Source organism: Dipodomys merriami, unplaced genomic scaffold, assembly GCF_024711535.1.
Source record: "Dipodomys merriami isolate MVZ:Mamm:240054 unplaced genomic scaffold, mDipMer1.0.p SCAF_1450, whole genome shotgun sequence".
NCBI lineage: Eukaryota > Metazoa > Chordata > Mammalia > Rodentia > Heteromyidae > Dipodomys > Dipodomys merriami.
The window spans coordinates 3953-31706 of NW_027202772.1; the positions used below are offsets into that span (position 1 = coordinate 3953).

General features: G+C 41.0%; 1 long non-coding RNA gene across 1 annotated transcript; it reads left to right on the forward strand.

Moving 5' to 3' along the window:
- The first annotated feature begins 2021 nt into the window (after positions 1–2021).
- Positions 2022–27495, forward strand: LOC138826615 (uncharacterized). The gene is made up of 5 exons (XR_011371777.1): positions 2022–2095; positions 7075–7167; positions 8424–8600; positions 22276–22547; positions 24807–27495. It is a non-coding gene; the product is annotated as an uncharacterized lncRNA (long non-coding RNA).
- Positions 27496–27754: the final 259 nt, after the last annotated feature.

A 27754-nucleotide genomic window follows, 5' to 3' on the forward strand; every position in this document is an offset into this window, starting at 1 on the left:
ATCACCTTCACAATCCATGTTAAACTTGGATTGCTAAGTCATTTTAATTCTCTCTCTTAAATGCCAACTGAGAGGGACAAATGAGCCATGATACATTCCCCCCTCCCACCAACCAGGGACTTTTGGAGACAATGGCAGGTATAAAGAAGTAATAATTTGCCCTTTGAAGCTATAGACTGGTGATTAATAAATATATAGATTCTAAAGTCTAAAACATTAGGCTGGTTTCAAAGTGGGTGAATGGATAGGATTTAGGTGTGTAAAGAGGAAAAGAATATTTCCTGACAATTTGTTTGTCTGTCTTGATTATAGTTTGCTCTTGACTTATCCTTATGTTTGCATGTTTCTCTACTAAGGTGTTCTGTGTTCCCATCTTCATGATAATTTCAACATTTTCCTTAGCACCCTTCCAACATTTAAGAATCCTTTCTCCCCCTGATTTACACATCACCGTCTCTTACTTGGATCATGGATTATTGACTCAATTTTACTTTCTTGTTTATTCCTAGATTAGTGCTGATAAGTTCTGTACTCAGCCACTAAAGTGATCTTTCTTGGATTTAAATTTGATCTTACCTGTCTCTGTTTTAAAAATCATCAGTAGTTCCTCATCTCTTTGGTAGAAACTTTGAGATATTAAGAGGGTATAAAGGCTCAGTCTTAGCTGGATCCTATTTTGTTGTTTTTTCCTTTGCTTATTCTAAACTTCCTGCTATGCTTTCATCCCCCTAATCTTGGCACTCATTTCCTCTGCCTGAAACTCTTCCCATTTTCTTGGATAACCTGGATTCTCCTGGAGTCTTACTGTCCCAACTTGAATTCCATTTTCTTTTATTCTTTTTCTTTTTTTCTGGTCCTGGGGCTTGAACTCAGAGCCTGGGCTCTGTCCCTGAGCCTCTTTTTGCTGAAGTCTAATGCTCTACCACTTGTGCCACAGTGCTACCTCCAGCTCTTTCTGTTTGTGTGGTACTGAGGAATCAAACCCAGGGCTTCATGCATGCAAGGTAAACACTCTACTACTAAGCCACATTCCCAGCCCTGAATTCCATTTTCTTTATATAATATCTGCTTCATACTCTCCATTCATTCTTCTGTAATGTGGTGCAAAGAACATTGAGAGTGGAGGCCAAGGTTTAACTTCTTATCTTTGCTAGGAGATCTTGTAAAAATTCTTGACCTCTTCCAGCCTGCATTATCTTTATCACACAAGTGTGATAATACCCACTTCTCTTATAAGCCCATTAAGAACATCCATTGACATACTGTGCACAAAAAAATTCTATAAGCATGTCAGCCAAAGATGTTTGCCATGACAACATTGGTGGTGACAACAAGAATGATCCACCCAAGGAAGCATTTAGGTTCACAGCTTGGGTGACCTTCCTGAACCATCCAGGCCAAACTAGTGCTTCCTATGCCTCTGTCCTGGATTGGCACTCAGCTTAAATTGCTTGTAAGTTTACTGAGTGGAAAGAGATGCTTGAACGCAGATCTGGTAAGAAGCTGGAAGCTAGTCCTAAATTCCTGAAGTGTAGTGATGCTGTCATGCTTCATATGATTCCAGCAAGCCTGTGTATGTGGAGAGCTTCTTTGACTATTCTCCTCTGGATCATCTTGCTGTTTGTAATAGGAGATAGTTGCTGTGTGTGGCATCAAAGCTGTGGACAAGAAGTCTGCTGGAGCTGGCAAGGTCACCAAGTCTGCCAAGAAAGCTCAGAAGGCCGAGTGAATATTATTATCCGTAGCACCTGTAGCTTCAGCTTAACCAGTGGTGGAAGAAAAGTGTCAGAAATGTTTGTCTTAATTGGACATTAACTGAAAGACTGGATAATGATAACAATGCATCAGAAAACCCTCAGAAGGAAAGGAAAAAAATTGTATAAGCACTCATATTCCATGCTCATTAAATTGTTATGAATACTTCTGCTGCCTTCACTCCTCTTCCTTCTTACCTTTCTTGTGAACCTCAGCAGTTTTGCTGGAATATTTTTCATGTGAGACTTTGTTTTTTTCAGGAGATGAAGATTTTTCTGAAGGGATAACAGAGCTGTTTTCCCAGCTGTACATCTCCTGCAAACCAGACAAACTTGCCAGGGTAAGTTATTACTTCTTGGTGATTTTGATTCATTTATTTGTGACACTTCAGTGAATTAAAAACTGAGATAGTAACCATTTACCATACGGAAGTAATAGCCTTGGGCAAAGCCTTGCTCTTTGTTGGTGACTTGGGAGCTATATGCATATCTAAGGTCAGAGAGGGGTAGGGAGGTTCTATATCCAGAGAAATATTTAATACAACATATATTCGGTTGCCTGCTCATGCACAGGACAAGGGATGCTTTTTCCTTTTATGCCTATCTTTCCCAGGCTCAGGAGACATTCTATAAACCAGTAAGCACCAGGCACACAATGCTTTCTGGACAGAGGGAGCTGATATAAGTCAGGATGTCCTGTTTGCTCCTAAGTCCTAGGGTAAGGAACGTAACACTTGATCTTGTTGCTTTTGTTATTAGATAATAAATTTTATTATGGAATGTCTTGTGTAGAAGAAAGACATTCCTCAAGGAACAAAGTAGCAGAATTGCACATTCCTGGCCGGCCTGTGCTAGCAAAGTTCTACCTTAAAAGAAGAAAAAAACACATAAAGAAATACATGTTTAAAATCTACTGAATGTAAGAAATAAAGAGTACAGTTTCCTGTGAATATATAATGTCAGGGAGTTTCCTGCTAACAGTAGCCTCTAAACTGGGATGATTTTTTATTCTTTATAGGGAAATAGTAATAACATTTATTATTATAACCACAATTCATTGACATTCAGTACATTTCCAGTATTGTAGAACCATCACCTTTATCGTATCCAAAACATATCCATCACCCTCAACAAAAATTTGGGGCCATTAAACCATTCAGCCCTCAATCCACAGTAGCCCTGAGTTATTTTCTGTATCTGTGAATTTTCTTACTCTTGGTACTTTATTGTTGTAGTCTGAATGTTTGGATTTCCATAATTTTCATATGGTACCACTTGATCTTTTATTCTTATCCCCCAATGCATGCATTCTCCATTAAGCCTTCTCAGAACAATCCTCAGGAACTTATCTTCTGCAGTTCAAGTGCATCTCTTCACTATTCAATCTAGTATTGTTTAAAAATAGTCAAATTTAGGAAAAGTTACAAAAAGAATATAAACTATTTCTGTGATTTTTATGCAAATTCAGTTGGTTAATATTTTCCTTCATTTGCTTAATCACTTATGCTTGCATGTATGTTCTCTTTGTGGACATACATTTGAGATTAAATTGTATATTTCGTAGTTCTCTATTCCTACATATTTTAATCTTGATCTCAGGACAAAAATGTCCCATTATTACATAGCCACAGTATAGTTATCAACTTCAGTAAATTAATCACAATGCCATATTTTTGCTTAATCTTTTGTCTATATTCCAGTTTTGCCAATTGGCTCAATTCTGTCCTTATCAATTTTTTTCTCTAAAAACAAATACATGATCATGAATTATATGTAGTTGTGTATACTTGATCTCTTTTAGTCTATAATAATTTATCAGCTTTTCCTTATCTTTATAACATCAATATTTTTGAACAACACAAGCACCTCCTTCCCTTTAGTAACTAGGATGACAGTATCAGTGACTGGCAACTGGCAAATGTAGAGTTCTTGAGGATAAAATGTGTTTTGTTTTGTTTTTTCCAAAGTATGAGGCTCATAGTAAAAAATCTTCAGTGTTGATGACCCCATTGAAACTAGCTTAGTATTCTAAATATACATGCAGATGTTCAGTAAGCAGACATGTTTCTCTATTTTTATTCCAGGTAATTTGCTAGGTGCTAGGGAAGTAATGATGAGAAGGACATAGAAAAATCACAAGAATCAAAGAAATCATGTTAATAAATATTTTTGAGGTCAATAATTGCATGTGGTCAATAATTCCCCATGTGGTCCCATGTGGCAATTCTTGGAAGGCAGTTTTCAAATAATCGAAATTTTTGTCATTGAGACATAGGATATAGCAGGGGCATTGGCCTGGTTGTCTGCACACTAAGGATGTAGGGAAAAGTGCACTGGAAGGTGTGGTACTGGGAATAATTTATTTTTAAATTTTTCTTTACGTTTTTTACCTTTTTTCTCCAGGCTAACAGGTTTCATACCTTGAGCCACAGCTTAATTACTCACTTTCTTTTTTCTTTGTTTCTTTTTGCCGGTCTTGGGGCTTGAACTCTTCTGCCTGGTCACTGTCCCTGAGCTTCTTTTTTTTGGGGGGGGGGGATCCGGTCTTGGGCCTGAACTCTGGGCCTGTGTGCTTTCCTTCAGCTCTTCAGCTCAAGGCTTGCACTCTACCACTTGAGCCACAGCATCACTTCTGGCTTTTTTTCCTACTTATGTGGTGCTGAGGAATTGAACCCAGGGCCTCAAGCATGCAAGGCAAGCGCTTTACCACTGAGACACTTTTCCAGTTCCCTTGTGAGATTCTTATGTCCAATTAACCACTCAAAACCCAGAAGTGATGCTATAGCACAAGTGGTAGAGCACAAGCCTTGAGTACAAGAGCCTCAGGGACAGCACACAGGTCCTGAGTTCAAACCCCACAACTGACAAAAAATACAGAAAGGAAAAGAGTACTACAAGAAGCCAAGATGACGATACAGAGTCTTGAAAGTTGAGAGCCAAGGTTCAAAGCCATCCTAGGCATGAAAATCCATGAGATGTTTTTCACCAATTAAGCAGCAATAGGTAGGAAGCAGTAGAGCTCTACCCTTGAGCAAAACTCCCCAAGTTCAAGCCCAGGAATAGCACAAATGAAAAGAATTCTCATGGACTTTTCTGCCCAAGCTGGATTCAAAACACAAATGCTCAGATTTCAGCCCTCTGAGCAGGTAGGATTATAGGTATGAACCATATTTTTTAAAATCTTGAATTGCCTCTAATATTTTTGCCCTCCTTTTCACTTAATTTTTTATTCCTTTTCTCTTTTTTGTAAGTTCATGTCATCTAGCTTATTATTTAGGCCTGGCCATTCTTTCTGAGGTTTTTGTTTTGAGTTTTATTGGTTGTTTTGGAGCTTGTTATAGTACTTTAACTCAAGGGCTGGTCATTGTTCCTAATTTTTTCTCAAGCGTAGTAGGCTTCCCACCTCAAGACACAGTTCAAATTTTGGCTCTTTACGCATTTGTCTTTCTTTCTGCATTTATTTTAGGTGCTGATCCTCTGGCTTGAACTTAGGACTTGGGCTTTTTTGCAGAGTTTTTGCCAAGTTTTTGTTGTTGTTGTTTTTGTTTTGTTTTGTTTTTTCTTTATTGCTAGTCCTAGGGCTTGAATATAGGGCCTTAACTTTTGCTAGTCATAAAATCAGGGCAGAGCCACTGTGTCTGAGGTTTTTCCCTTTCTTTCTCAAGACTAGCAGTCTCCATGGCTTGAGCCACAGATAAAGTTCTGGCTCTATTTATTTATTTATTCATTCATTCATTCATTTTTGGTGCTAGGGCTTAAACTCATGACATGGCCACTCTCCTGCTTGAAGTCAGAGCAGAGCCACTATGAATGAAGCATTTTTTGTATTGTTTTTCTCAAGACTAGCAGACTGTGACAGCTTGAGCCACAGCTTCATTGATGGCTTTGTTTATATAATGTTCTCCACCCTCCCCCCCCCCCGTTCCCCCCCACACACACAGGCAAAAGCTGTAAAGTTCATTTTTCGACATAATATCTTGTACATCTCATTGTTGCAATAGGTCCACCTGTATCCCTATTTAAAAAATTTGTTTTTCCCCTTCCCCTTCCCCTTCACAAATTATACCAACATCAAATACAGTGAAAACGGGGGAGTTATTTATTTTTTGGTTCCGGTCCTAGGGCTGGGACACAGGGAGTGGTGACTGTTTCCTAGACCTGAAATCAGGGCAAGATCACTGTGCAGGAGTCTCTCCCCTGTCCTGAGCAAGGCTGACAGGCTCTGAACCTTGAGATGCATCTCAACATCTGGCTTTGTAAAACAAATTTGGTAATTCATAGCTGATAAGTGTCTCATGGGGGAGCTGGGAAGGTGGCTCAGTGGTAAAATGCTTACCTTGAGCTGAAGAGCTAAGTGACAGCATCCAGAGCTAGAGCGGGCCCCATCACCCACAAAAAAGAAAAAATAAAAAGAAAGCTGGGTGCCAGTGGCTTACGCCTGTAATCCAAGCTACTCAGGAGGCTGAGATCTGAGGATTGCAGTTCAAAGCCAGCCTGGGAAGGAAAGTCCGTGAGACAATTATCTCCAATAAACCACCAAAAAACCAGAAGTGGTACTGTGGCTCAAGAGGTAAAGCACTAGACTTGAGTTGAAGAGCTGAGGGACAGTGTGTAGGCCGAGTTCACGCCCCATGACCAACCAAAAAAATAGATTCTCATGGGAAGACAGGGACATTACCCAGGCTCTAAAATCAGAGGATAGTGGTTCAAAGGCAGCCTGGGCAGGAAAGTTGTTGAGACTCTCATCTCCAATTAATCACCAAGTGTTTGGAAGTAGTATAGTTCTAGTCTTGTGCAAAACAGCACAAGTTCAGGCACCAGTACTGGCACACATGCCCAGGCTGACTATGAACTACAATCCTAAGATTTCAGCTTCTACAGTAGCTAGGATTATAGGCATGAGCTACTACTTAAAAATATTTCATTGACTTTTCTCTTTTTTTGCCATCTTCTCATTATTTTGTTCATTTCTCGTGTGTGTGTGTGTGTGTGTGTGTGTGTGTGTGTGTGTGTCCTGGTGTTGGTTCTAGAGCTTGAACTCTGGAGCCTAGCCACAGTCTCTGAATTTGTTTTTCTTTTATTTTTGATGCTGTTCCTAGGGCTTGAATTCTGGGCCTAGTCCCTGTCCCTGAGTCATTCTTTTGTTGTTGTTGGTGATGGTCCTAGGGCTTGAACATAGGGCCTGATAACTTCCTGGGTTTGAAAGCAGGGCAGGGCCACTGTGTATGAGGGTTTTTGTTGTTTGTTTTCCCTAAAAGGAAGCAGTCTCTGTGGCTTGAGCCACACAGATCAACTTCTCGCTTCTTTTACTTTTTGGCAGTTCATGGAAGATAAAATTCTCATAGAAGATAAGAAGCTGAGGGTACTATATCAGCACCTGAAATCTGAGGATTGAGGTTGAAAGCCCAGGCAGGTAAGTCCGTAAGATATATCTCCATTTAATCCCCTAAAGAGAAAAAGTGGTAGAGTGCTACCTTTAAGAAACATATTTCTATTTCAAGCTCTGGCTTCAAGACCCAGGACTCATACACATTCACAAATCCCTAATGGACTTTTCTGCCTAGTTTGCCTTGGAACCGAGATCTTCAAGTTCTGTCTTTTGTGTAGCTTGAGCTCCAGGTGTAAGCCACCAATTCTCTGCTCATTTTAAGATTTGGAATTGGCGCTTTGTGCTCATCTTCCATTCTGATTTTATTTATGTATTTGTATTTAATTAATTAATTATTAGTTGTCCTACCCTATGTATCTGGGCCTGGTCACTTATTTTGCTTTTTTGCTCAAGGCTGTTGCTTTACCACTTGAGCCACAGCTCTACTTCTGGCTTTTTGCTGGTTAGTTGGAGATCAGAGCTTCATGGAATTTCCTGCCCAGGTGGGCTTTTAACCACCATCCTGAGATTTCATGCTTCTAACTGGGATTACATGTCAGCCACCAAAAAATGCCTGACTCACTCAATTTTAATATTCTTAATAGGGTCTTATACTTTTTTAATTCACATTATAATGATGATGTCGATGATGATGATGATGATGATGATGATGATGATGATGATGATGATGATGATGATGTGCAGGTCATGGGCTTGAAATCAGGGCATGTGTGCTGTGCTGTCCATGATCTTCAGCTCAAGGTCTGGAATGTTGTCTATTTCTTTTTGCTTCTTTCTTGGTGGTTAATTTGAGAGAATTGTCTCATGGAAAAGCTTGGCACTACTCAAGAGGTTGAAATCTGAGGATTGTGGTTTCAAGCCAGTCCTGGCAAGAAGTCCAAAACACTCTTTCCTTTTTCTTCTAAGTTTTTGTTATAATGAGAAAGATGGGGTGCAGTGGAGTTGCAGTTTCATTAGCAGGTAAAAAGGGTGTTTGTTTTTGAGCAATGGCCTCCCAAAATACACTGCCTCCTGGCTAGGGATGGTGAACTGATGGTTATAATGCCTTCTGTCTTCCTTCTGTGACCTATTGCCCTGGTAACAGATTGTTTACAAAGATGTGATCCTGACTCCTGAGCAACAGGAAAAGGCACAATATCATTCCTGGGTTGGGATGAAAACCAAGTGGATCCCGCCATTTGGTGTGCTGCCTTGCTCTGGGGGGCAGGATGATAGTGCACCCTTCTATGAAGAAAGAAAATAACTTGAACAATTCTGTCCTCTTTGTTCATTTCTGACAGATGAGGGCTGTGAGACACATTCATGGAATCATCTAGGGGACTTGTCCAGGATCTCCATTGTGTCTGGGAAGGAAGGGCCCCAAGTTTTGCTGCAGAGAGATGCATCCTGCAGTGCCATGGCCCTGGTTTGCTCCAGTGCCAGTGATTACCCAGATCAGGAAATGTCACCTGTTGCAGGTAAAATAGCTCTCAGAACATTTGTCCTGATGACCATGGAAGCCCATGCCTAGGCCAGTGTAAGCAATGGTGACACAGTGGTGCTCGTGTGGCTGGGAGTATGGAAGTAGCACAGGTGTGGATGAGAGGTGTTGGGTAGCACACATGGTAGATGCCTTCTGCTCTGCCCACCACATGACTAAAGGTAATGCTGGATTCTGTCTGAAATTAACTAGGGTCTGGGGCACTGAACATTTTCTGAGATGCCAAAGCTCCCATGGGGACACAGGTTGAGGTAGACTAGGTGAAAGGGAGTGAAGGAAACCTGCAGAAAATAAGGAAGTTTTGATTCTTTTTAAAAGTTCTTTAATGGTTAATTTTTAATCAAAATGGGAAATAAATGGAAAAAGTGATTCTAGATCTCAATTTCCTGAATAGCTAACATTCCAGGTGTGACACTAGTACCCATCTCACTCTTTTTTATCTATTGAGTTTATTAGGTTCTAGACACTGTAGCAAGTAGAAAAGAAAAACTTTGTTTTGAAGTTCTATGCTTTAGTGTGTGGGGGTGGGGGAGGGTGGAGAATGTATAAATATGTTTGAATATATGATGGAAAAATAGATTGAGAGATGTGCTAGGGAGGAGTGTTGGCAATTTACAGTGAGGTATGATTTCAGAAAAGCGTCATGTGGTAAAGTGACTTAGGAGATCAAGGCAACTCACCCAGGCCCCAGAATCAGGTAGGGTCATGAGCTCAAAGTTGAGGGTGTCTGGCCTGTCTTAGAGTCAGTAAACCAGTGTGGCTACATCACAATCAGTGTGTGGAGTAGAGGATATGCTTGCTGTAGGACAGGCAGTGGGCAGCTTGTGCAGAGCAATGAGTTACAAGTGTGGTCTCCACCCAGAAGCAGTGATCTCATCCAGGAACTTTAGCAGGTCCAGCCCAGACCTGTTTAGTCAGGGGCTAGGGTCCAGTGTTGCCTGCTTCAAAGAAGCCCTCTAGATGTATTTGAGAACCACTAGCCAAGATAAGTTCCCTTAGACTATGGTAGAGACTTTGGATTTTATTCTGAAACAGAAGCTCTTGAAGGTTGGGAGTGAGAGAGTACAGGATTTAATTTAAGAAATATACAAAGTGGGTGCCAGTGGCTCATACCTCTATTCCTAGATACTCATGAGGTTGAGGTCTGAGAATCCTGGTACAAAGCTATTCTGGACAAGAATGTCTGAGACACTTAACTTGAAGTGGAGATATGGCTCAAGGGGCAAAGTGTTGGTTTTGAGAAAACAAGCTCAACAAATTCAAAGCCCTGGCTCTAAGTTCAAGCCCAAGTACCAGCACAAAACACACAGGCCAGGCAATGGTGGCTCACACCTGTAATCCTACTGACTCTGGTGGGTGTGTTCTGAGGATGGTAGTTTGAAACTAGCCCTGGCAGGAAAATCCATGAGATCTAATCTCCAAATACCCACTGGAAACAGCTAGAAGTGGGGCTATGGCTCAAATAGTAGAACACCAGCCTTGAGCAAAAGCTCAGCCACATTATGCAGGGCCTTGAGTTCAAGCCCCAGTACTGACACTGACAAAAACATAAGAACATATACACACACACAAACACCAACACAAGCAGTGATGGTCACTCATGGGAAGGAAGCACAGGAGCCCAGTGGGTCCCCTCTCAATTCTCAGGGCCCTCTTGTCCTCTGGAGACCCCCCAGTTTTTCTTCCAGCATAATAATTATTATTACAAAATATTAGAATTATAAATATAATTACTATATTAATGCTATAAGTGCAATGATATAAAACATTTTTATAAAATGTATTAATATGTTACATATTATATTCTATAACATACATACATTATATATTATATAATATCTAGTAAATATACAAATAAATATAAATGTTATATATAATAGATAAAATATACATGCTACAATAGTAAATGAAATATAATGATGTAAGTATAAAAATATTATAAATATACTTATTATTATACTAATTATTCTTCAGGAATCACAATGTGGCTTAGTGGTAGCGTGTTTGCCTGGCATACATGAAGACCTGGGTTTGGTTCCTCAGTAAACAGCAAAAGCAGGATGTGGCGCTGTGTCTTAAGTAATAGAATGCTAATCTTGAGCAGAGACAAGCTCAGAGACAGTGCCCAAGCCCTGGGTTCAAACCCTAGGACTGTCAAAAAAAGAACAATATAGTAATTCTTCTACCTGCTGGAGCCCTGTAAAACCAGACACACTCAATCAACTGGGACCTTGAATTTGAGTTCCACAAACATCAAAGATGATTTTTATTCTAGTCAGTCCTGGGGCTTGAAGTCAAGGCCTAGGCACTGTCCTGGAGCTCTTCTGCTCAAGTCTCATGTTCTACCACTGTAAGCCACAGCACCACTCCAGTTTTCTGGTGGTTAGCTTAAGATTAATGTCATGGACTTTCCTGCCCCGGCTAGTTTTGAACTGAGATCCTCAGATCTCAGCCTCCTGAGTAGCTTCAATTACAGGGGTGAGCCACTGGCTCCAGCTCACAAACACAGTCTTAGCTTCCAGGTCAGTGCCCTGGGCCCCTCCAGGCTAGCTGGTCCTCTTCTTCCCCAGCTTATTGGTGCTGGCAGCAGGTGAACAGGGCAGCGGAAGAGAAGGTGGTTCCTAGTTAACTGGGGGATCCTTTCTGTGTACTGCATGTCCTGCATTAAAAACCCAAACCCCCAGAGACACAAGTTCATTCTTTCAAGGTGGACAATCACCCAGTTCAGAAATTTAGGGGCACCCCTTAAAATCAACCTCTACTCTGATCAGGAGCCCGAAGTGACTGTACCCCTTTTTCCCAGGTTTAAGTTTTTCATTCTCGTTTTCACTATTAGAGAGTGTGTGTGTGTGTGTGTGTGTGTGTGTGCGTGTGTCTGTGTGTGTCTGTGTGTCTGTGTGTCTGTGTGTCTGTGTCTGTGTCTATGTGTGTTTTAGTTAGGTAGTTGTACAGAGATGCGGCCATGCAGCAGAGCAGTTCCTGGGTGCAGTGCCTTTTGAACCATGTCTCCCATTTCACAATTCTCACCACCCCTGACCTCAGTTTTCTTAATCTTTAGATTATGTAGTGAATGTTTGGAATTCAGAACAAGCAATTCGGGGCTGGGAAGGTGGCTCATTGGAAGACTGCTTGCCTCACTCACATGAGGCCCTGGGTTCAATTCCTCAGCACCATATAAGCAGAAAAAAGCCAGGAGTGGTGCTTTGGCTTAAGTGGGAGGGCACTAGCCTTGAGCTGAGGAGCTGAGGGACAGCACCCAGGCCCAGAGTTCAAGGCCCATGACCAAAACAAAACAAAACAAAAAAATCAAAACCAAAAACCAAGCAATTCATGTCTACAGTGCATCTTGATCTGTGTCATCCCTTCAATATCTTCCCCCTGCTTCCCCAACCATTCCCTTATTTTTGCGGGTCCTGTCAAATCCTTAGGAGCCAAAGTGGAACCAGCCGGGTGTCCTACATAGGGATTCATAACAGAGGAGAGAGGAGGAAAAAAAGCAGTATGATGCACATGAAAGTTTGCCTTTATAATTTCACAGTGCATTGCTATTTCCTACTCAGATATAATAGTGTAAGCTTATAATGATACCCCAATGTTATCAACAAAAGGCTTCTGTCCAGGGTGATATCACAGAAGGTAGCACTGACATTCATTTGAAAAGTATATCCACTAAAATATTCAAATGGAAGGGAGTCTTCTTACCATAGATATATAAATGAGCTCAAAAAACAAAACACTTAACAAAATGTCTATTGATGTCAGTTAAAATGTTAGTGCAATTTTATTTAGTGTGAACTGTGTTTATGAATGTTTAGATTGCAAATGGGAGTATTTTATTTCTGCCCACTTTCTCAGATCTCAGGAGGTTCATAAATAAAACAAATTTCTTTCTCCATTATTTTGTGATTACCACTTTCAAATGGCTCCCTGCCCATAGATTCTAATATTTGTGTCACAATGATTGGTAAAGACTTGAGCCTCTCCGTTGATTATAATGACTCCCATTACATTCTGAAAGAGATAGTATATTAACTTCATCTTCAGACAGAGAGGTAAATTGATGCCAGCATGCTCAACGATTTTATGAAAGTTCATGCCATCGGTATCCACCATCTTTGGCAGTGATGCATCAAATATTTATTTATTGATTGATTGATTGATTTTATGGTCCAGTCGTGGTGCCTGAACTCTTTGCCTGGGCGCTATCCCTCAGCTCTTCAGCTCAAGGCTAGCACTCTACCACTTGAGCCACAGCGCCACTTCCGGCTTTTTGCTTTTTGCTTATGTGGTGCTGAGGAATCAAACCCAGGGCCTCAATCATGCAAGGCAAGTGCTCTAACACTGAGCCACCTTCCCAGCCCTGCATCAACTATTTAATGAAGGAAAACTTGGAGCCAAGCTCTGTTTTAATGTCTAGGAATGGCCTGGAATTAAAATGTATAAAAACTTCATTTTCATAGAGCTGATGTTCTAGATGAGGATACTAACTGACAAAGAAACAGTTAAAAAATCCAAACAGGCTTGGAAGGTGGCTCAGTGGTAGAGTGCTTGAGACCCTGGGTTCGATTCCTCAGCATCACATCAGGAGAAAAAGTGGGAAGTGGCACTGTGGCTCAAGTGGTAGAGTGCTAGCCTTGAGCTGAAGAGCTGAGGGAGAGTGCTCAGGCCCATATTTCGTGCCCCATGACCCCCCCCAATCCAAACAGTGGCAAACACTATGAAACAAAAGAAAATGGAGAAATGGAGTTATTTAAGTTCTGCCTCAACCACAACCTTGGGTGCAGCTACCTTAAGATGATCAAAAGAGGCTTCCTGGAGGAAGTGGCGCTGTAGCTCAAGTGGTAGAGTGCTCGCCTTGAGTTGAAGAGCTGAGGGACAATGCCCAGGCCCAGAGTTCAAGCCCCACGACCGACAAAATAAAAACTATATAAAAGAGGCTTCCTGGAAATGGTGACTAATGAATTAAGGTGTGAGTTCCGCAAACAAGTCATGAAGGAAAGAGTTGGGGAAAGATGATTTTGGGCAGAGGGGAACACTTGGAGCAAAGGTTGTGAGGTGGGAGACTTGGTGTTTTTGAGGAACATCAAGGTTGCGTGTCACTGGAATGAAATGAGTGAAGAGGGATGGTGGCAGATGCATATGACCCAGAGAAGAGTCTGGTCACATAGGGTCATATAAGCAAGGGCAATCAATGTGGGTTTCTTCTAGAACTTTCCACTGTGGATAATAGCAGGAGGTATCACTATGTGATATGTGCTTTTCAAGGTTCACCATGGTGGCAATGTGGAGAATAAATGATGAGTGAAAGCCAGGAGCCCTGTGTGGCCATTGTTTAGTACAGGTCAGTGTAGATTAGAATGTCAACAATAGAGTAAAAGTAGTAGATGAAGTAGTGTTTGTTGTTTATTGTTTTTCTTTTTCTTTTTGCTGGTACTGGGGCTTGAATTCAAAGCCTAGCAATCTCACTTAGTTTTTCACTCTAGTAATGCTGAACATGTGAGTGACAGCTGGACTCTTGGCCATTTTGGTGGTTAAGTGGAGATAAGAGTTTCACTGACTATGCTGTAGGGGTTGGCTTTGAACTGTGACCTTAAGATTTCAGCCTTCCAAGTATCTAAGGTTACACGTGTGAGCCACTAGTGCCCAGCTTGTGGAAATGGTTTTGTAAAATGAGACATTAGAACTTGCTCCAAAGATGATGTAGGCTTTTGGCTGAAGCAAATAATAAGATAGATGGTAGAACTATTACAATGAGAAGATGGTAGGAAGAGAAATGTTCTAGCAAGCAGGGAAAGGAATCTCAAATTCTGTTTTAGGCAAATAATTTTGCTTCACCATTGAGAGATAGCCTGGCTAACTGGAGCTGTCTAGTAGACAGGCCTTTAAGTCCCCAAGCCTGGGAAAGAGCATTTTGAGTTAGAAATTGCATTTGGTGATTACCAGGGGGAATGGATCATTTAAAGCCTGGAAAGTGTGGAATATCACCAAAGGAGGAAAAAGAAGCAAGCATACTGCCCAAACTTTGTTCTTAGTCTCCACATTAATCACTAGGTGTGGTCAAATACTACAGTCACTGAAACTAGCTACAACTATTGTATTATTTTTTTTTAGGTGTGCCATTCCTGAGGCTTGAACCCAGGGCCTAGGTACTGTGCCTACATGGAAGATTCCTGACTTCCATGATCAGACTTACTGTTTTCCTTCTGACTTTCCTGCCTCAGTCATCTTTCCATGGCTTACAGCCAAGGAGCTTGTCTTGGATGTAAGTGTAAGCCAGTTATCAACAAACCACAGGGTATGTTCAGAAGCAGCCATCTAGGATCTGCTGACTTTGCCCTGGGTCTGCACGCTCCATCCCTGGTCCATAGCAAAGGAACCACAAATGCATAAGTTGATGAACCAATGCTAAAGTGGATGGTTGTGGCTGGGCATGGTTTGGATGTACTGATGAAGCCACTCTAAGGTGGCTTAGGCATCACTGTTGGACCAGGTTTGTTAGATTTTAGAATACATGTTTCAATACATGTTCTAGTCAAGACTGCATACCTTTGTCTCTCCCAATCATCTCACATCCCAAGCAGGGCACACCCCCAAGTTCTCATCTCATTACCCAGTTAAGACTGCTTTGCCCATTTTCTGTGCATAGATTCATTTTTCTGAGTAATTCCTTCTTTATTTTATTTATAACACTTAGTACTAAACCACTGGCATTTAATGATTCAGTCTCTCATCATTCTCTGAGAATTTCTTTTATTCTATGGATCTATGAAATCCTTTGGGGCAAAATCTGTGACTTAAAACCATGGCCCCACCCTACACCATAGGACATTGAACATTAATAAGCCCTGAAGCAAGGCCTGTTGTTTTAGAGGTCATCTTTTTAGGAAATCCTTTTCCCAACTCTAATTAAATTAGGGTTTTTAAAATTTAAGTTTGAAACACATTTCACCCTCTAGGTAACTATTTTGATTGCATTGGTCTGTTACAGGCTATAAGTCCCTCTCTGCTCCTGGTGATATACAAGGTTTCTACTTAACATGTGAAAAATGGAATGCATAAAAAGATCAGTGAAGGCTGGGAATGTGGCTTAGTGGTAGAGTGCTTTCCTAGCATGCATGAAGTGTGACATAAACAGAAAAAGCCAGAAGTAGTGATGGGTTTAAGTTGCAGAATTCTACCTTTGAGCAAAAAAGCTTAGTGGCAGTTCCCAGGCTGAGTTCAAGCCCCACAACTGGCAAAAAATATCAGTGGAGATGGGCTGTGAATGCAGTGGCCTCATGAACAATTATCTGTGTGGTTGTGGTTTTCAAAAGAGCAATAAAATTCACAGTGCAAATTACAGCACACCAGGTCATTCTTTCCAATCTGCATCCCTTCTTCTTGGGAACAAACTCTTCCCTGCAGCATGGGTCTTCCATGGACAGGAGGCCTCATGAAGGCTGATTTATCCTTACCGAGTATGCTTGAATCCTTTGGTTTGCACATCTTAGCTCCACAGAAAGCACCGTTCCCAAATGTTAGGGAGAATAAGCAAGTTGGCAGTAGCCAAGCTGGGCTAGGCAGATGGGGTAATGTGAATTTACACATATATACTTTGCCGAGTCCATAGGTTTCAGAGAAAGCATGAAAACTCAAAAACATTTGGAATTTAAGGGGCTTTGAAGAGGCTTAATTCCTTAATGAAAATTAGCATCATTGTTTCTTAGCTATGAATGACTTCAGGAAAAAAAAACTAAAAATGATATTATTTGAAACTGGGTACTAATGGCTCATACCTCTAATCCTAGTGACACAGGAAGCTGAGATCTGAGGAGTGTGGTTCAAAGCCAGCCTAGATAGGAAAATCCATGAGACTCTTATCTCTGGTTAACTATCAAAAAGCCAGAATTGAAGTTGTTGTTCAAATGATAGGCCATCATATTTGAGAAAAAAAAGAACTAAGCCAATGATACCCCATCCTGACCCTGAGTTCAAAACCCACCAGGAAGGAGAGAGAGAGAGAGAAAGAGAGAGAAAGAAAAAAAGAAGAGGGCAGAGAGAGAGAGAAAGGTAGAGAGAGTGAGGCAGTGATGGGGGGAAGTAATAATAATAGAAATGTAATGACAACAAATCTAAAGAATGTGGCAAAGCCTTTAATAAGTTCTTGAAAAACAAGGGATAGGAGCTCTGCACAAGTAATGGCTGAGGAAGCTTTATTGAAGTAGGATGCCTAAACTGGGCACCTAAGACTCATACCTGAAATCCTAGCTACATAGGAGGTTTATGGTACAAATCCAGCCTGGGCAGGAAAGTCTGTGAGATTTTTACCTCCTTTTTTTCTTTCCAGTCCTGGGGCTTGAACTCTGGGCCTGGGCAATGTCCCTGAGCATTTTTTGCTCAAGGTTAGCACCCTACCACTTGAACCACAGCACCACTTCCAGCTTTTTCTGTTTATGTGGTACTGAGGAATCAAACCTGGGCCTTCATAAGCATTAAATTCTGGAAGTAGAACTGTGGCTCAAGTGGTAGAGCACAAAAGCTCAGGGATAGCACCCAAGAAAGAGATGGAGCACTAGGACTGGCAACAAAAAGAAAATATGAGCTATTTACTTTGTGCCACATCAAGTATTTTGGACTATTTAAAGTATCAAAAGATAGTTCTACTTAAGAAATCATGGCTTAAATGTCTGGTGTGTGTGTGTGTGTGTGTGTGTGTGTGTGTGTGTGTGTGTGTGTGTGTGTGTGTGTGTGTGTGTGTGTGTGTGTGTGTCTGTGTCTGTGTGTGTGTGTCTGTGTGTGTGTGTGTGGTACAGAGAGAGGAGAAAGCATGGAAAGCCAAGAGAGTTCTAAATCTAAGATTTCAGAGGCCATCTTTCAGAGAAAGCCTGCAGAACTGGGAGTAAACTAGATCCAATGCTGTGCTTTGGTCAACTAGTTGTAAGAAAGCCCCAACTGGCCACTGGTGTGGATTGCAGGAAAGAGGATAAGGCAGTAAGAATAGAATTAAAGGGGTCTGAGCCACTCACACAAATTCCAGGTATCATTTCCTGGTTATATGTAGGCCCAACCTTTGATCTTCAGTAAAACCAGGAATTCACAAAAGTGAAAACTTGTAAGAAATAACTGAAATAAATAAATGACTAGAGGTGTTCAGCAGCAAATTTTGGCAAGCAGAACACATGTGAACAGAGCAAAATGGAAATGATCAACTCTGACAAGTGGTGGGGGGGAGCACAGAGAGACTCATGCACAGAGCTAGGCTCTGAGTTCAAGGCCCACGACACAAAAAGGAAGGAGTAATGATCAAAACTTTTCCAATTTTGATTTCTAGCATGAGCCTATATATTCAAGCATTTAGCAGCCCAATAGACTTCAAGTAGAACAAACTGTGATCACTTAACACATTGTAATTAAACCATCAAAGATAGAGAACCTCCAAAATCACACAATTCATCACACACAAGACTTCTTCAATGAGATTATGAACAATTCCACGTAAGAAATCAAGGATGTCAACGCACAACAAGTGCAGCAAATTTACAATGCTAAAAGCTAGACTACACAGAGAAATGAATGAGGTCTTATCTCCAGTAAGCAGCAAAATGCCGAGCTGGAGGTTTGCTTCAAGTGACAGAGTACTATGGAAACCCAGAAAGCCAAACAAAGCTAGGTATTCGTTGGTGGCTCATTCCTGCTATTCTAGATAGTCAGAAGCCTGAGATCTGAGGATCACAATTCAAAGCCACCTTGGGCAGGGAAATCTATGAGACTCTTCTTGCCTATTAACCACAACACCAAAGAATAAAAGCCAAAGTAGAGCTGTGGCTTTACCTTGGGTAAAAGTCTCAGGGACTGGAACTAGGCCATGATATCAAGCCTAGAACTAGCACCTAAAGAAAGAAAGAGAAAAGGAGAGAAAGAAAACAAAAACAAAACAGAAAGCCACACAAGAGCACAGATCTATAACTTCAAGCCCCAGCATGCATGTGTAGGTACACACACACACACACACACACACACCCCAAGATTGAAATACAAGCAGTAATGAGGTTATGTTGAGTAAATCTTTGATGTCCTGAAATCATGAATATAAATGACAACTAGATACCAATTGATATAGATATAGATAGATAAACTCTATAGATTATCTATCTGCTAAAGATAACAGATCTATCTATATCTGTAACAGATTATCTGTAGAAATTTTATCTCTCTCTCTCTCTCTCTCTCTCTATCTATCTCTCTATCTATCTATCTATCTATCTATCTATCTATCTATCTATCTATCTATCTATCTATCTATCTATCTATCTATCTATCTATCTATCTATCTATCTGGCTATCTGTCTACATAGAGAGTGCGAGACAGAGAGAAAACAATCTTGGGGCTTGAACTCAGGCCCTGGACACTGTCCCTGAGCATCTCTAACTCACGGCTAGCACTCTACCACTTGAGCCACAGCCCCAATTCTGGCTTTTTCTTTTTAGGTGGTACTGAAAAACTGAACACAAGGCTTCATGCCTGCTAGGCAAGCACTCTAACACTAAGCCCCATTCCTAGCCCCTAGTTAAAGGTTTTTAAACAGAAGTACTAGAGTTCAAACTGAGAGCCTCTAGCTACTAACTAGATCCCTCTTCCTCTGCAGGGGATCTTGTACTTGAGCTGACTCCCCTAGCCCCTACCCTTCATCACTTTTGATTACAAAGCAATTGATGAGGACCTAATAGGAAATGTTGATGTTTTCTTTTACCTCATCGATGGTAGTGACTACTGGTAACTCCTACCAGAAGTGGATTTTGACCATGAGTTGCTCCTATTTTCACCACCAAGTTAAGTGAAAGAGAATGGAGAGATGCCCTGTGACCCAGTGATCCTAGTGCAGGGAATCCTGAATAAAAGGAAAGAATTGTGCATACAAATGTGGTAAATTCACAAAAGGAAGAGAAAAGCATCCTGTACCTGGCTTTACCTCCTGATTCCCCCTTCACCTCCATGGTTGAATCTTACTTGGCCATATTTGCAACAATGTATCCTTCTTAGCAGTACTTCCTGTGCCTCAGTCACAGGTTTCAAGTTGCTTTTATTTTCAGGGTTTGTTTTGTGACTTCATCTTTTCGTATGGCCTTTTAATTTATTTTTTGTATTTTTTTGTCCATCATGGGGCCTGAATTCTGGGCCTGGGCACTGTCTCTGAACTCTTCAGTTCAAGACTAGCTAGCACTCTACCACTTGAGCCACAGTGCCATTTCTGGTTTTTTTCTGCTTATGCGGTAGAGAGTAGCCTTGAGGAAGTAAGCCCAGATACAGCACCCAGGACTTGGTTTCAAGCCCCAAGACTGGGACACACACATACACACACACACACACACACACACACACACACACACACACACACACACACACACACACACACAAGCTACCTACCTTTATGTACGAAAGATACTTAGGTTCTGTGCTCTCTTAAAATGTTTCTAATCATGTACAGTTGTGTAAGTATCTCTCATTTTAAATGATCATTCTTCCCTTCTGTTTAAAAATGAAATTATGAGAGCCTGGTATCCATGGCTCACACTTGTAATCCTAGCTATTCAGGAGGCTGAGATCTGAGAATCACAGGTCATTGCCAGCCCAGGCACAAAAGCCCGTGAGCCTCTTATCTCCAATAAACCACCAGAAAACCAGAAGTGTGCTATAGCTCAAGTGGTAGAGCACTCGCCTGGACTGAAGAGCTCAGGGACAGCACCCAGGCCCAGAGTTTAAGCCCCATGACCAAAAAAAATAAAAAGAAAAATTATCAGAAAAAATATTTTTGTAAAGCAGATATTTTCTAAGGCCAAAAAAACCTTCAGAATTTCTGGTCCATAAAATGTTATGTGCATGGTCTTTCTGTAACTCTCCAATGTATATTCCTATATTTTTAGGGGAAGTTTATATATAGCTTTTACTGTACTACTCAGAAGTGATTTATGCTCAAATATCTAGCACCCTTGAATATGCAGTCCCATGACTTTGCAGGAAAAGAATGGAAAGAGATGGAAACCCATGACAGGAATGAAAGGGAGTAAGGCAGTTTGCACTTCTTACTCACTGTGCTCTCAACAGCAGGGGAGAAGGTGGAGAGGATATCAAATGGCACAGATACTGGTAAGGAGTTTTCATTCGCTTTGGCAGTGGTTTCTCCTACAAAAGGGAGATGTATAAGCACAAAAGAAAGGTTCATTGACATTTTTGCTTTATTATTATGTGATTTATTTTTTAAAAATTGAGCCATTTTTGCCTACAAACACAAAATACTTTAGGATGAAGGCTAATAAGATAAGCAGTCTTAAATTTTCATTTCATTTCAAATATAAAAGTATTGATCTAGTCAGGTGCTGGTGGCTCACGCTTGTAATCCAAGCTGCTCAGGAGACTGAGATCTGATGATCTAGATTCAAAGCCAGCCCAGGCAGGAAACTCCATGAGACTCTTATCTCCAATAATCGACCAGAAAACTGGAAGTGGTGCTGTGGATCAAGTGGTAGAGCACTCGCCTTAAGCTGAAGAGCTGAGGGACAGTGTCGAGGTCCAGAGTACAAGCCCCATTACTAGATAGATAGATAGATAGATAGATAGATAGATAGATAGATAGATAGATAGATAGATAGATAGATAGATAGATAGATAGATCTAGCTGGGCACTTGTGGCTTAAGCCTGTAATCATAGTTAATCAAAAGGCTGACATTGGAGATTTGCAGTTCGAAAGCCAGACCAGGCAGAAAAGTCCATGAGACTCCTGTCTCGAATAAACTACTCAGAAAAAGCTGGAAGTGGTACAGTGGCTTAAGTGGAAGAGCTCTAGCCTTGAGTACAAAAAGGGTCATGGATGGTGCCAGGTCCTGAGTTCAAGCCACAGAACTAGCAAAATAAAAAGTATGGATCTACACAAGAGTAGAGTAAAAAGTTTCAGTGACATGACCTTCTAAACAAGAGGAAACTATAGTCAGAAACAGATCAATTGCTGGCAAGGGCTGAGAACAGACACAAAGGTGTGGCTACAAACTGGCATGAAGGAACACCCTCAGGTAAGCCTCATACATACAGAAACTATTCTTTTTTTGCGGGGGGGTCCGGTCGTGGGGCCTGAACACTGGGCCTGGGCACTGTCCCTCAGATCTTCAGCCCAAGGCTAGCGCTCTAACACTTGAGCCACAGCACCACTTCTGGCTTTTTTCTTTTTGCTTATGTGGTGCTGAGGAATTGAACCCAGGCCCTCATGCATGCAAGGCAAGCGCTCTACCACTGAGACACCTTCCCAGCCCAGGAACTATTCTTTATTTGTGTATTACAATATACTGTGATTATGTAGTATAAATATAACTATGATTCTATAGTATAAACATAAATATTATTTCTCAATACAGTGTCATATTGCAAAAGAAACAGTATACAAATTGTAGCTCAACTTTGTCCTAGAAGACTATCCTGATTCTTAGTAAGGGAATCAATATACATTACAAAAATGAATATGTTTCAAAAATAATTGTTCTGTTTTGCCTTTAGACATCTCTTGCTAGATCAACAAGTACATCAAGTAATTTAACTATATTATATCAAATACTGTATTATGGAGAGAACTTTTGCTTTCCAGTAAAGTAAATAAGCTTGTATTACACTTGCCTTCCTACACAGCAACTGGAAAACCAGACAAAATAGAAGAAAGAACTATTTTCAGACTGGAGAAAAGACAGAACAAGACTTTGGTCCAGGAGAAAAGAAAAACAAAGTGAACCCTACAGTTGTGCTTTCTGCCTAGAGAAAAGTTCCAAACCACAACACACAGAGGAGAACCTAAAGCCAACAGAACTCTCACAGGCAAAATAAGTCAGGGATAATGTCTGGAGTCAGGGAAGGCTGAAGCAGCTACCACATGAAAGTCAGAAAACTTCAGAAGATGCAGCTATGTAAGTAAAATGTTCCAAGAATCTACAGATGTGCCCATGTGACTTTATCTGAATAATACCCTGTTCAAGCACTAGGTAATTCCACAAAGCTGGAAGAGGAACTACCTGAGTAGTAAGTGACACAATCCCCAAAGCTCAAGCTATGCTGAAACATCAGGTTTCTAGGCAACCAAAGTGAACAGACTTCATTGAACACCTGAGGGCTAAGAGTGAATTCCGAAAAATTAGGGCTCAGCAGTAAAGATAAACTAGTCTTTAAGAATGAAGGTTACAATAGACTCACTATAAATAAGCCGAACAGAAAGAGGGAGGGGTGACATTGACCAAAAAGAAATGTACTCTTTACCCGACTTATGAAACTGTAACCCGTATCTTTATAATAACAATTAAAAAAAATTAAGTATGAATCTGAACTATGTATATCATAACTAACTGCCAATTAATGGAAAGTAGAACTGGGCCATTGGTGGCTCATGACTGTGTTCCTAGCTATTCAGGGGACGGAGATCTAAAAATCACAATGGAAGGAAAGCCAGGGCAGAAAAGTTTGTGAGGCTCTTATCACCATTTATTTATCCAGCAAAAATCAGAGGTATGGGTCAATTGCCAGCTTTGGGAGAAAGGTGGCAAGGTAGACTTTTAAGCCCTGAGTTCAAGCCCCAGTTCCAGAACACACACAATGAGAGAGAGAGAGAGAGAGAGAGAGAGAGAGAGAGAGAGAGAGAGAGAGAGAGAGAGAGAGAGAGAGAGAGAGAGAGAGAGAGAGAGAGAGAGAGAGAGAGAGAGAGAGAAATAGAGAGAGAGAGAGATTGAGGAATAAACCGAAGGAAAAAAAGTAAAAGAAAAAAGAAATAACTTCATACAGTACATTTAAAACAACAAAACCCTCTTGTTCTCATACCTTGGAGTTCATTTCAATCTTATTCATAGCTATTTAACTATAGGACTAACAAATGAGGGAAACCATGGGACCTATTCTTTGGGTATGGCTTACTTCACTTAATGTGATTTTTTCCCAAGTCTTTCCATTTTTTTTTTTTACAAAAGGGCATGTGTCATTCTTTCTGATGGAACCATTGAATTCCATTGTGTATGTGTGCGTGCGTGCGTGCGTGTGTGCACGCCCGTGCACGCACATATATATATATATATATATGTATATATATATATATGTATATATATATATATATATATATATATATCACATTTTCTTGGTCTACTCATCTACTGAGAAGCATCTGGGTTGTTTCCATATCTTAGCTATGGTAAACAATGCTGCCATGAAAATGGATGTACTGTTAGCTTTAGTGTGGCCTTGTTTGTGATTGTTTAAATGTTAGAATTTAAAGAGAATGGTCAATAGCAAATGAGTCAATTTCATATTTATTAACTATTTTATTAAATTTAAAATGTAAATTTGCTGGGGGGATGGATCAGTTACGGGGACCAGGGAGGGTATGAGTGTATATTTTGTGGGGGAAGCCCAGCTTCCTTGATATAAGCAATTGTGCATATGACATCAAGTTCTCTACTAGTGCAGACATAGAGCATTAAGTATCTCAGTTGTACACCCTCCAGGATTTGCTCTTCATTATCAGCTGTGAGGGTCTATGTGTACCAATATTCTGGCTGAATAAGAAACACCCCATCAGGCATGTTAAAGCATGAATCTTCAGTTTTGCTCCCAAAACACTCAGGTGTTCAAGTAACCTGCTTGCAATGACCTGGAGAGTTCTCTCTCCAGACTCTGAGCTACCAGACTTTGCTTCTTTCAAAAGAGAATTTACTGGAAGTATTCAGAGTCTCTGATTCTTGCTGCATGGCATTAATAAATTGGAAGAGAGAGAGAGAGCTAGACAGGATGAGGATTTTCAGGGAGAGATTCTAGGCCTCTTTGGCATGATCACAAGGAGACCCGTGAGTGAAAGTAACACATGCACAAAATTATAAAAATTCAATACCTAAGCCTATATGAAATAACACTGCAAAAATCACAGATCATGCTGTCCACATGTTCTTTTTCTTTTTCTTTTGTCACTCATGGGGCTTGAACTCTGGGCCACGTGCTGTACCTCAGCTCTTCAGTTCAAGCTAGCGCCCTACCACTTGAGACATAGCATCACTTCCAGCTTTATCTGCTTATACGGTGCAGAGAAATCAAACCCAGGGCCTCATGCATGCAAAGCAAGCACTCTACCACTGAGCCACCTTCCCAGCCCCTGTCCACATGTTCTTAATAATCTTTTATATTTACTGCAGAATGGCAAAGGAAGAATTCAAAATGGAAGATGATTTGGATGACTATGGACAATCAGCGCAACTTATTAATAAATTGTGATCGATGCACAGACGCAATGTGAGATAGACACACTGACTGTCAGAAAACCAATTTCCCCACAGAGACACATCACCATATTCAGGTTACCTGGAAGACTTCTAAGATTTCTGTTGGGCATGTGAGTCCATGCGAGCAGAAGAGCCAGCAGCAGGACTCTCATGCTGTGGGGCTTTCTGTCTTCAGCTTCATGGTTTTGGAGGATGGTGGCTCCTTGGTTTTTATGAGAGTCTCCTGTGGGTCAATCTCCTGGATGAACCAATCAGTGCTCACCATCCAGAGGTGTTAACTCTCCCCCCTCCACACCCCATGCCAAAAAAAAAGTCCTGCTTGGGACAGGTGGTCTGGAGGGAATTCCAGCTCTCTAAGCAGATGAGCAGCAAGAACATGGTGAGCTGAGTACACTTGTGTTCACTGGGAGCAGTGAACTGATTATCAATTCCATGTACACAAGTATTTATTTTCTTCAACTTGGCACTTAGTGAAATGGATGGAAGGGAAACCAAGTCTCCATTCTGGCTGAAGGTGAAATGGCAAAGCTTCCTTGCAACTGAGGTTGATTTAGCTATCAGGTGGAAGAAGTGAAGTCCTGGGGGCAGATAGCATCAGAATCAGATGGAACGTTCCAAACCAGCCCAGGCCATGTGAAAGTTCTGGACTCTTTCCTCCAGCTGACCACCCAAAGGACACAGGTACATATGTGGCTCAAGTAGTAGGGTGTTAGCAGGGAGAAAAATAATATCTAAGACACAGTATCCCAGCCCTGAGTCCATGTCCCAGGACATGTCCTAAATTAAAGGAAACCATGAACTCAATGTCTTTCTATGTCCTTTAGAGAAACAGTGATTTCTATAAATGTCTCACAGGATATTCTTTATTAGACATTCCTATGAACTTACCACATTCCTCAAATTACAGTTGAAGGGAAATGCACCTGGTGACATTAAATTTCTAACCATGGGATGAAGTTCACAGTCAACCCCAGGTAGCAGAGTCTGTAGTCCATATATGGATTATATGGGCAGAAGCAGAGGCACTGGCAGAGTGGATGTGTGCTTTTGACACAACAGGAAGAACAGCATGCACTGATGACCTTTGCACATGATTTTCTGACTGAAGAGCTTCACAGTGATATGATGGGAAGTAATAGAGTGGAGTTTTCAGATCTAAGTCACAGAAGGGCAACTCCTCTTCCTTTCCAGGAGGAATCCATCAACTACTCAGAAAAAGCCAGAAGTGGTGTTCTGTCTCAAGGGATGGAGCACCCGCCTGGAGCACAAAGAGACTCAGTGATGCAGTCCAGGCCTAAGTTCAAGTCCCACGACTGGTCAAAAAAATAATTGGGACGTGGGGATGGAATAGAGATATAGATAATTGGACTGCTGGATTGATTCACAGAAACAAGTCAATGGGGCCAAGTCTGGTCCTGTAAAAGATTAGCGGACCAGATTGGAGCAAAAAAAAACCAAGATCCACTCATGTGTTTTCTATAATACACTCAAATCATAGTCACAGATCAACACAAGTCTGAGCAAAGGGATGGAAATGAATCTTCCAGGAAAATTCATCCTCTGAGAAGGCAGGAGTATCCACCCTGTCATCTGATAAAACAGAGTTCTGATTAAAACCAATTAGAACAGACAAGATCATTACAGATAAAGGGAGTGATCAATGAAGAAACAATCACATAGGTTAATATATAGTCCCCAAACACGAAGCACTTAAACATGAAATAAATGTTTTCAGCCTCACAGAAAATGACAAACCCCAACACTCATGTTCAGGTTTTCCAATCCTATTGGAAGCTCTACTTCCTGACCTTCACTTTCATCGTATGTTTATTTGTTGGATGAGGAGTGGAGAGATGATGATTTGGCTGGGGTGGGGGTAGTTTAATTCAAAATGAGATCATGAGATCCCCTCCTCCTGATAATAACCTGGAGCCACCAATACCTCGTCTCATAATTATATTCTTTAGCAACTTGAGAACAGTCAGCTAGTCAAAGGGTAGAATAGAGTGAAATCTCCAGCCAGTCTTGGTGTCAACTCCTACTGTGTGGAAAAATAGGGCTGTGGTTTGAAGTGGTAAATGCAGGAAAATAGGAATCCACTCCACATATCCCTTTTCCTCTCAATTGACTGGGGAAAGGAAATCCACAGTACATAACTCTGGAAAATTCAAAATACTATGACATCATAACGACTAATCCCCAAAGAAAGGTTTTTGACATCTAAAGGTGAGGACACAGAATCTCTACAAATGAGTAAACCCCAAGCCCCGAATAGGAAATGTCAAATACTGGATTCCTCAGGGATGGAAATGATTTTGTTTTATCATTGTTCAACTCATGGTAATATTTTTTTGTCTCAGTCTCAGTCTTATCCTCCAGGAGCATAATTTTATTTTTCAGGAGTGCTTAGGAAAAGAAAGAATTTTCTGGAAGGAATCAGTCTCAGGAACCTTAGTTGGTCCATTTGCCCACGATCCTCAACTTCATGTCTTGCACGGGGCGAGGGTGGGGGGAGATCTGTGTATGAATTCTGCCCATCCATCCCTCCTGCTCACAGATGTCTCCTGGATAATTTCAGATCTGTCCTTCCAGTCCCATCTGAGAGGTTGACAACTCATGGCTTCCTCTGTGACCAAAGATGGTCCAAGGAAATCCATGACCACTTTGAGTAAGAATTCTATTATTATTATATTATCTATCTATCTAATAGATATATCTATACATCTATTATCTATTATATTCCTTCTTTCATTCTTTCAACAATTATGGCTGAGGGGCATCTGCATAGGTCTCACAGCTCTCTTGGCCCATTGGCCATGCTGCCGCCCAGGGTCTCTGCCCAGCTATCTCCACCCAGAGAA